This window comes from Oncorhynchus mykiss, chromosome 8, assembly GCF_057628025.1.
Source record: "Oncorhynchus mykiss isolate SJ-2025 chromosome 8, ASM5762802v1, whole genome shotgun sequence".
Taxonomy (NCBI): domain Eukaryota; kingdom Metazoa; phylum Chordata; class Actinopteri; order Salmoniformes; family Salmonidae; genus Oncorhynchus; species Oncorhynchus mykiss.
This window is the reverse complement of record NC_143029.1, coordinates 10,795,864-10,810,311: the sequence shown is the minus strand read 5'-3', so window position 1 is coordinate 10,810,311 and position 14,448 is coordinate 10,795,864. Positions and strand designations below refer to the sequence as shown.

General features: G+C 42.7%; 1 protein-coding gene across 4 annotated transcripts in view; it reads right to left on the bottom strand.

Moving 5' to 3' along the window:
• Nucleotides 1-14,448, bottom strand: part of plekhg3 (pleckstrin homology and RhoGEF domain containing G3) — a 115,517-nt gene that overhangs the window by 71,228 nt on the left and 29,841 nt on the right. The window contains exon 1 of one of the 4 annotated variants that reach the window (XM_090242555.1): nucleotides 7,220-7,506. The exons of the other annotated variants lie outside the window; for them this stretch is intronic. The gene's annotated coding sequence lies outside the window, so the exon portion shown is untranslated. Of the gene's footprint in view, nucleotides 1-7,219; nucleotides 7,507-14,448 lie in introns of those variants that run through there. 4 annotated transcript variants of the gene reach the window in all.

The window sequence follows — 14,448 nt, the reverse complement described above, 5'->3', positions numbered from 1 at the left end:
TAGGGCTGTTAAGTAAAGTGGATGTCTGATGTGAAATAAGCAGTGGTGTAAAGTACTTAAGTAACAAAATATGTTAAAGTACTATTTAAGTAGTTTTTTTGGTATGTGTACTTTACAATTTATTTTTTTGACAACTTTTACTTCACTACATTCCAAAATAAAATGTACTTTTTACATTTTCCCTGACACCCAAAAGTACTCTTTACATTGTGACAGCTTAGCAGGACAAGAAAATGGTCCAAATCACACACTTATCAAGAGAACATCCCTGGTCATCCCTACTGTCTCTGATCTGGTGGACTCACTAAACAGAGAACATCCCTGGTCATCCCTACTGCCTCTGATCTGGAGGACTCACTAAACAGAGAACATCCCTGGTCACCCCTACTGTCTCTGATCTGGCGGACTCACTAAACAGAGAACATCCCTGGTCATCCCTACTGCCTCTGATCTGGAGGACTCACTAAACAGAGAACATCCCTGGTCACCCCTACTGTCTCTGATCTGGCGGACTCACTAAACAGAGAACATCCCTGGTCACCCCTACTGTCTCTGATCTGGCGGACTCACTAAACAGAGAACATCCCTGGTCATCCCTACTGCCTCTGATCTGGAGGACTCACTAAACAGAGAACATCCCTGGTCATCCCTACTGTCTCTGATCTAGAGGACTCACTAAACAGAGAACATCCCTGGTCATCCCTACTGCCTCTGATCTGGAGGACTCACTAAACAGAGAACATCCCTGGTCATCCCTACTGCCTCTGATCTGGAGGACTCACTAAACAGAGAACATCCCTGGTCATCCCTACTGCCTCTGATCTGGCGGACTCACTAAACAGAGAACATCCCTGGTCATCCCTACTGCCTCTGATCTGGAGGACTCACTAAACAGAGAACATCCCTGGTCATCCCTACTGTCTCTGATCTAGAGGACTCACTAAACAGAGAACATCCCTGGTCATCCCTACTGCCTCTGATCTGGAGGACTCACTAAACAGAGAACATCCCTGGTCATCCCTACTGCCTCTGATCTGGAGGACTCACTAAACACAAATGCTTTGTTTGTAAATTATGTCTGAGTGTTGGAGTGTGCCCCTGGCTATATGTACATTTAAAAAATAAAAAGATTTGTGCGGTTTGCTTAATATAAGCAATTTGACATGTATTTTTTTTATACTTAAGTATATTTAAAACCAAATACTTTTAGTAAAGTCACCCTATATAGTACTATACTAGTACTGTACTATACTGGGTGACTTTCACTTGAGTCATTTTCTAAGGTATCTCTACTTTTACTCAAGACAATTGGGTACTTTTTCCACCACTGGAAACAAGCCAATTAGCCGGTCCCGCCCTCGGTCTCTCATAGTGACTCCCTCCAGAAAACATGTCCTCATCAGGGAGGTAATGCACAGCAACTGGGGCTAAGCTATATCCCAGCCTCTCTGGGGCTTGTGTGGGCAACTAGAGATGTGCTTCGCTGGATTGTTGTGTTACACACTTAAAACAATAAATTATTTGTGCAGAGTTACATGGCAGACTGGTGTGTGTGTGTGTGTGTGTGTGTATATATAAACCCAGTTCAGTGATAAAGTTGATAAGGCAGGTGCCTCAGTCCAACATCTCTTATAAAGAACCATCACATGGTTGTTAAATCCTCACAATTTGCATTTCTAGTTTGTTTTGAGGCAACCAAACATGGGAAGTAAATGACCCAATGAGGATTGACACTGGGAATTATGAATGCCAGTATCATTTTGCATCTCGGGATTTATCAGGTTCTTACCCCGAGTAACAAATTACATCAAAAGGCGCAGTACAGTACTCAACCGATGCAACAAGTTCTTGATCATTGCCAGTAAAAAGGAGGACAGTCTTTCTTTTCACTCAGTGGTTAGGAACCTGCGCTGCCCTGTGAGTGGACTTCATTTTATGTGTAAAAAGCCCAATAATCTCCACCTCTAAATCCATAATTATGACAATGACACACTTGGGAGTATTGTAGTCCAGATGCACTAGAATGGCCTGCTGGGTAATTTGACTACTTGGGGATTATAACTGAGTCATCCTTCTTTGCGTTCTTAATATCAAATCCGCCCTCCCGCTACAACTACAACAGATAAAACCCAAATGTGCTTGAGTGGCCGTTAATTTTTTTTAAAGGTCACATGCAGCCGTTTTTATCTCAATTTCAAATCATTTCTGTGATAGTTTTCAATGGAAATGGTCAAAAAGTAACAAAAATAGCTTCTTAGCAAAGAGCAATTTCTCAAGCTAGAATTTAGCTAGGACTGTCTGGGAGTGGTCTGAGTGGGGAGGGGAAAACCTAAAACTAGCTGTTATTGGCAGAGAGTTTAACTCTTTCTTATTGGTCTATTAACCAATTTACTGCTTGGTGATGTCACTAAGCAGGCCAAAACCCAATCCCACCAAAACAGCCTTGAAATATCAGTCTTTTCAAATAGCTCTTACACCAAAAGGACATTACCATAATTTTCACAATTTCACAGAATTATTCTAACCTCATAGTATGGAAGTATATATAAAACACAGGCAAATCACATGTTTGACTGCACTGGGCCTTTAAGGGAAATCTCCTGACCATCTGTGGTAAATGGGCTTACAACTCTACCGTTCACACAACAAGAGTGCAGCATCAATGCAAGTTTGTCCTCGCAGCCCAGCTAGATTATAAAGATATACTGTAGAACGAGGTTAATGCAATGTAGTAGACAAGAGTCTACTACGTTGTTAAGACCTTAACCGTTATCTCATTGAAAAAGAATGGTTCTGATAAAGTCCTTAACCGTTATCTCATTGAAAAATAATGGTTCTGATAAAGTCCTTAACCGTTATCTCATTGAAAAATAATGGTTCTGATAAAGTCATTAACCGTTTCAGAACAGACCTTCAAAATGAATAGTAAACCAGGGAGTCCTTTTTTCCACAAAATACAGAGACCGTTGTTATTACACGTTTCCATTTGTACTGCATCAGATGGATACAGGATTAGACAAACTATTACATAATGTACGGTTTTCAACTTTTAATGCATGTGTGTCAGACCACCGTGTGACCCAAAACAACTACTGACGTCCCACAAAATACGTAACCTGATCCCAGATCTGTTTGTGCCATCATGCCAACTCCGCATCACTTATTGTCATGTCAAACCGTTTTTTTTTTATTGACAATGAGCAAGAGTTGTCAAGAGCACAAACAGACCTGGGATCAGGCTACAAAATAGGTGTTTTAAGTATATGACCTCAGCAGTAATGTTGATCTACCTGCATCCAGGATGGACGTAATGGGATGAACTTTGTTGAAATAGTTTTTGGCACTTGCAGAACAGTGTGGGGGCAGTGACAATCGGGTGAGGACAACTGACCCTCATAGGACTGTCTCTCAGAAAGGGACATGTTTATCTCTTGGAATCATTCCCATTGTACTGACCTTATTCTTGCTCAGTCCAATGGGCCCAGATTAACCTAATCCCTGCTGCTAGGTGAGGTCAAAAGACCGGCTCTTGATCCTGATGCAGTGGTGTCCCCTGGGCAAGGGCCCACTAGTAGCTACTGAAAAAGCCATAGGCTTTCAAATAAACTGTAACCTTGGGCATACTCCTAGGATCACAGCATTCCCTCACTTGGTTAACTTCACCGTGAGTGGTAGCATATGAGACACACTAAGTATAGGAGACGGGGGGACAGACAGAACTATAAAACGTCAATGAATACAGACATCAAAGCCAAAGTATAGCATTTCAAAGGGAGAAGGAATGTGTAGGAGCTCTTTTTTGGGTCCCCACAAACCATGACACATTTCTCGAAGGAAGAGACAGAGATGATTGTGACTCGTAACTCTAGGCAAAGGGAAGGATCTCCAACTAGGGCTTCCTAATAGAGTAAAAAGTGGCCCTGAAACGCCTACCGTGGCCCTGAAACACCTACCGTGGCCCTGAAACGCCTACCGTGGCCCTGAAACGCCTACCGTGGCCCTGAAAACGCCTACCGTGGCTGGAAATAAATTTCAGCTGGGAAGACCATTACAGCTCAAATGCTTGTGGATCCCTGTGGCAAACACGCATTGGTTATATTCCTTAATAGTTATGAAGTGCGTGATTATCTTATTTCTTCTCGACCTTCTTTCTAAAGTGTTGCCTTCCCCCGGCCTGCACCTCGCTAACTCAGGTGTGGGTTTTCCTATTCCAGGAAAAAAACTCAAAAAAGGAACATCCCTATTATGAGAGAAACCTGCCCTGGCCTAGGAGCTGTATAACATAGGTGATCTCTCGAACTGCACTGTGTGTCCTGCGACTGCTACCAGCTGCTCCCATCTCCCATCTAATGGGAGGTAAAAACACTGGCTTGGTCCTGTAAATTTTTTTTTTTTTTTAAATCCCTAAAAATGGAACTGGGCTCGTACATGAGTTATTCATGAACATTTCTGATCATCTGATGATACGGTTATGAAATAAGTGTTTTGTTCATACATTGCAAATGATAAGCGCTTCAATGTTCCAGGGCCAGTGCTTACGGACACTACAAAACCTTATAGTCGTTACAGCCTCGAACCAATGCTGCTTTCATCACAGTGTGCCACAGAGGCTGACCTTAGTGGTAACCATCGACTTGCTTTTTTCCGCTCTCTAATTCAATTCTCAAACTGCGGTCCCATTTTGTTCCGAATTCCACAAACATTATTTTTGGGCAGTTAGGCAGTGACTCCATTTTCACATTCACCTTTACATTTGAACTAATAACTGATCATGCATTAGAATGATAGGATGATCTATAGATGGATCGGGCAAGGTAATACCAAAGGAGGCGTGGCACTGTTACTTAACACTGTAACTAAGAGGGTCTCAGACCCTGAACATGTGACCCGAGATTAGCAACTTAGAGAACTTCGTCACTGCCCATAAGACCACCGCTCTACAGCTACAACTGGAATCCCCAGACAAAATGCTGGTGTGTGACAGACCGCAGATACTCCATGACCTTGACTATTTTGTTATAAATTTGCTCCTTGTCCTCTACACAGGTAGTTTAGAACTACAATATGCTGCTGGATGGTGGGATAATTTATCACCATCTGCATTACTTACCAGACAGTAGGCTGGCCCTCTTTGAAGTCACATAGATCGCCTTATCGCTCTTTATTTACATTTTTTATATTAAGCGCTCTTCCAAAAACTCACGCCGTACCAAACGTCCATTAATAACCATACACTACAGGTAAAAAAGTTTGAGAACACCTACAGTACTCATTTAAGGGGTTTTCTTTATTTTTACTATGTTCTACATTGTAGAATATTTATATATATTTTTTTAAATAACACATATCGAATCATGTAGTAACCAAAAAAAAAGTGTTAAAACAAATCTAAATATATTTTAGTGTTGAGATTCTTCAAAGTAGCCACCCTTTGCCTTGACGACACATTTGCACACTATTGGAATCATGAGGTCATCACCTCTCTCAACCATCAAGCGCTATGATGAAACTGGCTCTCATGGAGGACCACCACAGGAAAGGAAGACCCAGAGTTACCTCTGCTACAGAGGATAAGTTCATTAGAGTTACCAGCCTCAGAAATTTCAGCCCAAATAAATGCTTCAGAGTTCAAGTAACAGACACATCTCAACATCAACTGTTCAGAGGAAACTGTGTGAATCAGGCCTTTGTGGTCAAATTGCTGCAAAGAAACCACTACTAAAGGAAACTAATAAGAAAATTGCGACTTGCTTGGGCCAAGAAACACGAGCAATGGACATCGTCCTTTAGTCTGGATTCCAAATTTGTTATTTTTGGTTTGAACCACTGTCTTCGTGAGACGTGGTGTGGATGAACGGCTGATCTCAGAAAGTGTATTTTCCATGGAGGGGGTGTTATGGTTTTGGGGTACTTTGCTGGTGACACGGTCTGTCATTTATTTAGAATTCAAGGCACACTTAACCAGCATGGGTACCACAGCATTCTGCAGCGATACGCCATCCAATTGGATTTGGGCTTAGAGGGACTATAATTTGTTTTTCAACAAGACAATGACCCAACACACCTCCAGGCGGTGTAAGGTCTATGTTACCAAGACGGAGAGTGATGAAGTGCTGCATCAGATGACCTGGCCTCCACAATCCCCCGAACTCAACCCAATTGAGATGGTTTTGGATGAGTCGGACCGCTGAGTGAAGGAAAAGCAGCCAATGAATGCTCAGCATATGTGGGAACTCCTTCAGGACTGTTGGAAAAGCATTCCAGGTGAAGCTGGTTGAGAGAATGCCAAGAGTGTGCAAAGCTGTCATCAAGGGTGGCTATTTGAAGAATCTCAAATATAAAATATATTTTGATTTGTTTACCACTTTATTGGTTACTACATGATTCCATATGTCATTTCATAGTTTTGATGTCTTTATTATTCTACAATGTAAAAAAGTTAGTTGGTGAAAAAAAAAGAAAAACCCTTGAATGAGCAGGTGTTCTAAAAATGTTGACTGGTAGTGTACGAGATACCATACCCGGTCTCAGGGATGGCTAACTCTGGAAATCCCTCTGGTCTCCTCAGAGGTAAAACTGCTTTTAATTTATTTGCAACTCATGTATAGAACAATCTTCAAACAGAGTTCCTTACAACAGGATCTTATGGTGCCTCTTAGGCAGTCCTACAAGTTGATTGGGGACATCCTTGCTTATGAATGTGATTGTGTTTCTTTCATGTATTTGTATTCTATTGTATTTTGTAAATCATGTGTATGCAGGGCTCCCTTGAGAAAGAGACCCTCAATGGGACTCCCTGTTAAACAAAACAATTATAATTTAAAAATAAATCCTCTGTAAAGGGACAAGTAACTGTCTGACAGGGATTTGTTTTTGCAAATATATTTTTTTGTGAGACAAGGGCATCAATGAACTAAACAGGTGATATTTTCACATACAAATTGCCACTTTTCAGGTTTTTTTTTGCAGGATTAGGTTGAAGTCTTATAAACCAAATGGGTAGCATAATCACAATTCATTAAATAATGCTGAATACGACTAATGAATAATGGAAAGTTGATAAAACCCCACAACAACTTGGTGATTTGCTCACTATGAGGCTTGCCATCACAAACAAATATCTTTTTAAAAATGTAACTAGTTCCATTTACATAACAGAAGCGTCCCATTAGTGCAATCAAAAACGGTACATTCAATGTCCTTAAAAATGACTACAAACCTTAATCTCTTTCCTCTGGAAAAACTCAAAGAAAAATCCTTTAGAAATCTTGATTGACGTCTTTAAAACATAATCAAATCCCTCTTTTATCAAAAATGTTCAACCCTCACAGCATTCCCATTCATCAAATCAGATTGTCTGTATCCTCGGCCAAAACACACCTGCCTCCCTTCGCTGGTGGAAAAACTTCTATCCAATTAGTGTTAGTTCAGAGGGAACTGACAGCATAAAGCCTGCGGACTGCACTGATCTGCAGCCAGGCTAGACGTTCCACTCACACTGACTGCAGTCGTAGACAGCCCAGTGCAGCGGCAGCCAGCCTATCCCTACTCTGCTGAACATGTCTGGAAGGTTAAGGCTTGTAAAAAACAGTGCGATATGCATCTTAAAGTGTGATGTGGGGGATATATGTCTAAGTGTTTACAAGGTCAAACTAGAAGGAATGGTGGTGGGGAGAAAAACTAAATTTGACTCATTTATTTAGTCAAATTCTTAGTCTAACAATATACTGTAGTGTGGTTTGGCATTAAGAGACAGGGTTGTTAGCAGAGGCACTTACAGTAGCCTGCTGTAATCAGATAAGCAGGACACCAGTGAAGTGCAGCCAGCAAACTCCCCCTGGTGCATTCCTCTAAAGGTACAGTGGAGCTTCTAAGTAACTTGGTATTCGTCCATAACACACTTCAGACCCAATATTACATTATTTATGTACAATTACCCAAATAGTACACCTGAGTGCGGTATCACATGAGTGTACTGCAGAACAAATATCCTCTTTTATGGCCAAATATTATCCACTTGACTCACCCAATCGGAGACAAAACACTAGTCAATCATTTGCCATATGAGATGATATATTCTATATAATATATTTTTTATAAAATCACATCAGAACAATTAATCCATGTTAGAGTGTAGAGGAATGAGGAAAACATTTGCCAAGAACAAAACGTATGTCCCTGTACATCCTACCTAACGTTTCATTGGGTCTGTTAATGGCTCCTGTTTACACTCACAACATACAGTACTAGAAGGCTTGTATAGTACAGCCTGCCCACCAAAGCCACTTAAACAATTTACCTACTTTAAGTCTCTCGCTCTCTCTCTCAGCAGCATAAGTTCACTGCCACAGACACCATTGATTGGTCAAAACATTGAGTCTCCAAACTGTTCAAGCACTCAGAGGGGGGCAAAAACTCCCTTCACCTTGTGTGCCAACAGTACACAATACACAGCGTTGTATGTTGCTAGTTGTTGTCAACTGCAGCTCCCAATAACCACAGCAATCCTTGCTGACTTGATAAGTAGCAGTGTTGGCAACATAAACAGTGTGAACATGATATACTATAATATACCATGCTAACAGTTCTCTGGGCATTCAAATCCGATGTCTGAGCTGAACAGTTTGGGGTTCAAAAACTCCTTTCCAACCATGTATCAAGTCATGTATGCTCAGCAACCTAATAGTCTGGGCAGCAGTACACATTGTTCATTCCTGACTGAATATACAGAATATCTGCAAAGGGGCTTTAAATATGAGGTGCCATGAACTTTGGATTCTCAGAGCTGGTGAGCCTGGTTTCATTTATACGTCTGATTTATTAAAAACGAAATCAGAGGTAATCCTCCCTGAAAGCATGTGTTCCACCGCAGTTGAGACTAAGATTTACAATAGATATGAACCTATGAATATTTGAGCTAGTGGGCTCTCAGACCTACTCCACAGCCAAACCGAATTTGGTCTATGTTCTTTCCATGTCTGGATGTAAGTGTGGAGCGTTCTCCTGCCAGGGAGAACACTGGATGGGCTCTAGACTGTAAAAACAAGCCATGGTTCATACTGTACAGTATAGTGGTCAGATGTGTCTCAAATTTCATGTCAGTCTGATTACAAATGAATTCCTTTTGCCGCCGTGACGACGTAGGAACATCGTCAGGGCGTCTAATTTTACTTTTTTTTCTTGATCTCTTACATTCTTCCTAGATACTATCCCGACCACCCACCCACCCTTTGGAAACCTTGGTGTTGAGCTGATGATTGCTTGGAAGACACTTGCTGGGTTTGTGTAATGAAAGAAAGCAGTCTGACAGGCATCGTGCTGGGCTACCGCTCAAACAAATCATCCCTCGGCCTGAGGTGGTATCTGCGGAATGCCCTCCTCCCTGTGTCTCATGGGCCAGGTGATGCTATGAGATGGATGGAGAACCAGAATTCAGTCTTTACTCCATGTTATCAGAGGCAACACACTGGGACTATCATACAAAACAGGTTAACACAGTAACCAAGACTGCCAAATTGATCAACAGAGTGAAACACAGCGTAAGGAAATTGGTCTAGTTTCAAGGGTCTTTTGTCATAATTCAGGCCAACATTCAGTTTCAGTGAGGGGAAGACTTACCTCCGTCTCTTCTGTGGCATTTTTACACATTCTGCTTTACCCTGCATTGATTAAGCTCTCTGAATTCTGTAGAGTGGTTATAGTAGGCTAGCTAATCAGCTCCATTTCAGTTGAAAATGCAACGTCTGGCATAATGTCACCAAAACACTCTAGGTAAAAGGTGCTGATCTTTTAATCTCCTTTCAAATGTGCTGAGAAAACATTCCCGGAGCAGGCATTTTTAAACCAGCCAACAAAATGTTCTCAAACATAGTGTGCATTAATAATTCTCTTAATGGCATTTATCTAACCAAATCCCAATGTCAAGAAGAGACCTTGGACTGAGCTTATGTCATTTTCGCACCTTCACAGCTGACAGACAATTCTTGACAGTTGTAGCCTTAAGTCTTAACTGGGGGCCTAGTCATCAACCTGGGGGCCTAGTCATCAACCTGGGGGCCTAGTCATCAACCTGGGGGCCTAGTCATCAACCTGGGGGCCTAGTCATCAACCTGGGGGCCTAGTCATCAACCTGGGGGCCTAGTCATCAACCATAAGAGGTTAAGAGGAAATATGGGGCGCTATAAACCATTTGATTCTACGCTACCATTAGGGCCGCTGACCTCTGTGTTTTGGATGTTTTTACAGCCATAAATCAGTCACAATTAATGTTTTTCAATATAGGCCTACTTTCAGGGTATTGAATAGGCCTACCGGCAACAATTCATGCACCTCCTTAAATGAAGTGAAGCAAATTTAAAATAAGCAAATTACTATTTTTAACTTCCCATCACTGCTGTTCTACGTTTCTGCAAGGCATTTGATTCAGACATTTATTTACTAAAGAAGCCCATTCAAACCATATCAAAGCTTATTGGTCGTGTACACAGACTTGTCGATGTTATCGCAGGTGCAGTGAAAAGCTTGTGTTTCTAGCTCCAACAGTGCAACAATAATACCTAGCAATACGCCTATATTCCTATAAAAAAAATAAAAAAAATATAATTTAAAATATCAGAATGAGCAAAGTCATAGTCTGGAATATAAATACATACATTGAGTGTACAAAACATTAAGAACACCTTCCTAATGTTGAGTCGCACAACCTCTTGTCCTCAGAACAGCCTTAATTTGTCGGGGCATGGACTCTACAAGGTGTTGAAAGCGTTCCACAGGGATGCTGGCCCATGTTGACTATACAAGGTGTTGAAAGACACAGTTGTGTCAAGTTGGCTGGATGTCCTTCAGGCGATGGACCATTCTTGATACACACGCGGAATCTGTGGGAAAACCCAGCAGCGTTGCAGTTCTTCTTCGCACAAACCAGTGCGCCTTGCACCTACTACCATACCCTGTTCAAAGGCACTTAAATCATTTTTCTTGCCCATTTACCCTCAATGGCAAACATACACAATCCATGTCTCAAGGCTTAAAAATCCTTGAACCCGTCTCCTCCACTTAATCTACACTGATTGACAGACAACCTGGGCGTAAATTGACGACACACTGAGCGTAAATATATATATTGATTGCAATTGTTCCCGAATGAGTGAGCGTTCATGTGCAAAGGATTAGCATTTCAATCAACTCTGTAGTGTCTCCTCAGCTGACCCCCCACTCCCCTTTTGTCTAACAAGCCGCCTTGCCGGTTTAGCCCACTAGGGCACATTCTATCATTTCTTTGTAACCATATCTACTTTGTTTGTTATGCATTTCTGTGAATTACTTAGTAAATAAATTATTTTAAGACAATTGATGTATGGATGACTCATAGTGGAGACTGGGTTCTTGCAAATAACCCAACAATTTACGATGTTTGGAATGAGACTAACGTGAGGTAAATAATAATTCATTAATTCGAAGACTAATTGATCAGATATTTTAATATCTAAAAGTTATATTAGAAAAATTATAACTTTGTAATCTGAATATTTTCCTTGGTGCCCCGACTTCCTAGTTAATTACAGTTCATGATTAATCAGTTTAATTGCGTATTAATAATTAGAGAGTTATTTGATAAATAAGTCTTCAGTTTTAATGATGCCAAAGACACGACAACGCGCTACTCATTTCAACACTCAGCGGTCCCGTTCTGTGAGCTTGTGTGGCCTACCACTTCGCGGCTGAGACGTTGTTGCTCCTAGACATTTCCACTTCACATTAACAGCGCTTACAGTTGACCTGGGCAGCTCTAGCATGGCAGAAATGTTATGAACTGGCTTGTTGGAAAGGTGGCATCCTATGACGGTGCCACGTTGAAAGTCAACGAGCTCTTCGGTAAGGCCATCCTACTACCAATGTTTGTAATTTGAAGGTATCCACATGCATTTGAATTTATAGTGTAAGTCAGCAAGTCACACAAACATAGAGGGGAACAGGATGGACAGACTCCTGAGGGATTCACAGGCTGCAGAGTCACTACCAAGTCTTTATAGTGTACAACATTATGCAGCTAAAGAGTTAACCTAGTTATTAAACATGCTGCGTGCTGAGCAGACAGTTGAAGACAATCATAGACTTATAATAAGACTTTACAGGAGAAATACTAGGAAAAATACAAATTACATTCATATTGGCCCTCTGCATTAGGTCTCTCTCTGCAATTACCAACGAGAAGAGGTAGATATTAAGACTCTAAACCAGCCTCAAGGCACCAACTATCATTCATGCAGACGTTTCACCGACATGAATAATAACACACAACCTTAAATGGATGTCATAAATTCACTTCCAGACAATAATCTCATCAGAACACGCTCTTCAGGCCTGGAGGTGAGCCAATGAGAATCTTCTGTAGTTGGAGCACTGTTCTGTACAATCTCCCTACAAAGATGTTATTGTATTTCACTTTTTTTTTTAATTCAAAGTATGAGCTCACCTCACTTCACCTTTCAGCTAAGTGTATGTGATGACAGAACTAGAAGCATTCCAGTGCTCCAGACTCACTGTCCGATAGGAACCATTACAATGCCCATGGCAGGAGGCCATACCTCCCCATGGCTGCATTAAAAACAGGACAGATCACTAGGCTCTCTCCATAAAACAGACAACAGGACAGGTCACTGGGCTCTCTCTGTAAAGCAGGCAACAGGTCACTGGGCTCTCTCTGTAAAACAGACAACAGGACAGGTCACTGGGCTCTCTCTGTAAAGCAGGCAACAGGTCACTGGGCTCTCTCTGTAAAGCAGGCAACAGGTCACTGGGCTTTCTCTGTAAAGCAGGCAACAGGTCACTGGGCTCTCTCTGTAAAGCAGGCAACAGGTCACTGGGCTCTCTCTGTAAAGCAGGCAACAGGTCACTGGGCTCTCTCTGTAAAGCAGGCAACAGGTCACTGGGCTCTCTCTGTAAAGCAGGCAACAGGTCACTGGGCTCTCTCTGTAAAGCAGGCAACGGGTCACTGGGCTCTCTCTGTAAAGCAGGCAACGGGTCACTGGGCTCTCTCTGTAAAGCAGGCAACGGGTCACTGGGCTCTCTCTGTAAAGCAGGCAACGGGTCACTGGGCTCTCTCTGTAAAGCAGGCAACGGGTCACTGGGCTCTCTCTGTAAAGCAGGCAACGGGTCACTGGGCTCTCTCTGTAAAGCAGGCAACGGGTCACTGGGCTCTCTCTGTAAAGCAGGCAACGGGTCACTGGGCTCTCTCTGTAAAGCAGGCAACGGGTCACTGGGCTCTCTCTGTAAAGCAGGCAACGGGTCACTGGGCTCTCTCTGTAAAGCAGGCAACGGGTCACTGGGCTCTCTCTGTAAAGCAGGCAACGGGTCACTGGGCTCTCTCTGTAAAGCAGGCAACGGGTCACTGGGCTCTCTCTGTAAAGCAGGCAACGGGTCACTGGGCTCTCTCTGTAAAGCAGGCAACGGGTCACTGGGCTCTCTCTGTAAAGCAGGCAACGGGTCACTGGGCTCTCTCTGTAAAGCAGGCAACGGGTCACTGGGCTCTCTCTGTAAAGCAGGCAACGGGTCACTGGGCTCTCTCTGTAAAGCAGGCAACGGGTCACTGGGCTCTCTCTGTAAAAAAGGCAACAGGTCACTGGGCTCTCTCTGTAAAAAAGGCAACAGGTCACCGGGCTCTCTCCGTAAAGCAGGCAACAGGTCACTGGGCTCTCTCCGTAAAGCAGGCAACGGGTCACTGGGCTCTCTCCGTAAAGCAGACAACGGGACACTAGGCTCTCTCCGTAAAGCAGACAACGGGACACTAGGCTCTCTCCGTAAAGCAGGCAACAGGACAGGTCACATTACTTTCTCTGTAAAGCAGGGAGCAGGTCACGGGGCTCTCTCTGTGAAGCAGACAACAGGTCACATTACTTTCTCTGTAAAGCAGGCAACAGGTCACTGGGCTCTCTCTGTGAAGCAGACAACAGGTCACTGGGCTGTGTTAGGAAAGGGAAACGGGATACCTAGTCAGTTGTAGAACTGAATGCATGCAACTGAAATGTGTCTTCTGCATTTAACCCAACCCCTCTGAATCAGAGCGATGCGGAGGACTCCAATCGACATCCACGTCTTCGGCGCCAGGGGAACAGTGGGTTAACTGCCTTGCTCAGGTGCAAAAACGACAGATTTTTACCTTGTCAGCTCGGGGATTCGATCCAGCAACCTTTCGGTTACTGTGGCCCAGCAACAGTTCAGAGTGCTGCACTTTTCACAAATACTCTAAGCTACAAAAACACAGAAGTACAGAAGACCAGCTTCACTGATGGATATCCTTTTAGAACACGTAAAGATCAAACTACATGTAGTCCCACCTGTCAGGAAAATAACATTAGGCCTCATGCTGACAAATAAAATACATGGTCTCAACGACGGAGGAGAAAGACACCAGCAGGCTTGGGAGGTATACCGTATATTCAGTATACT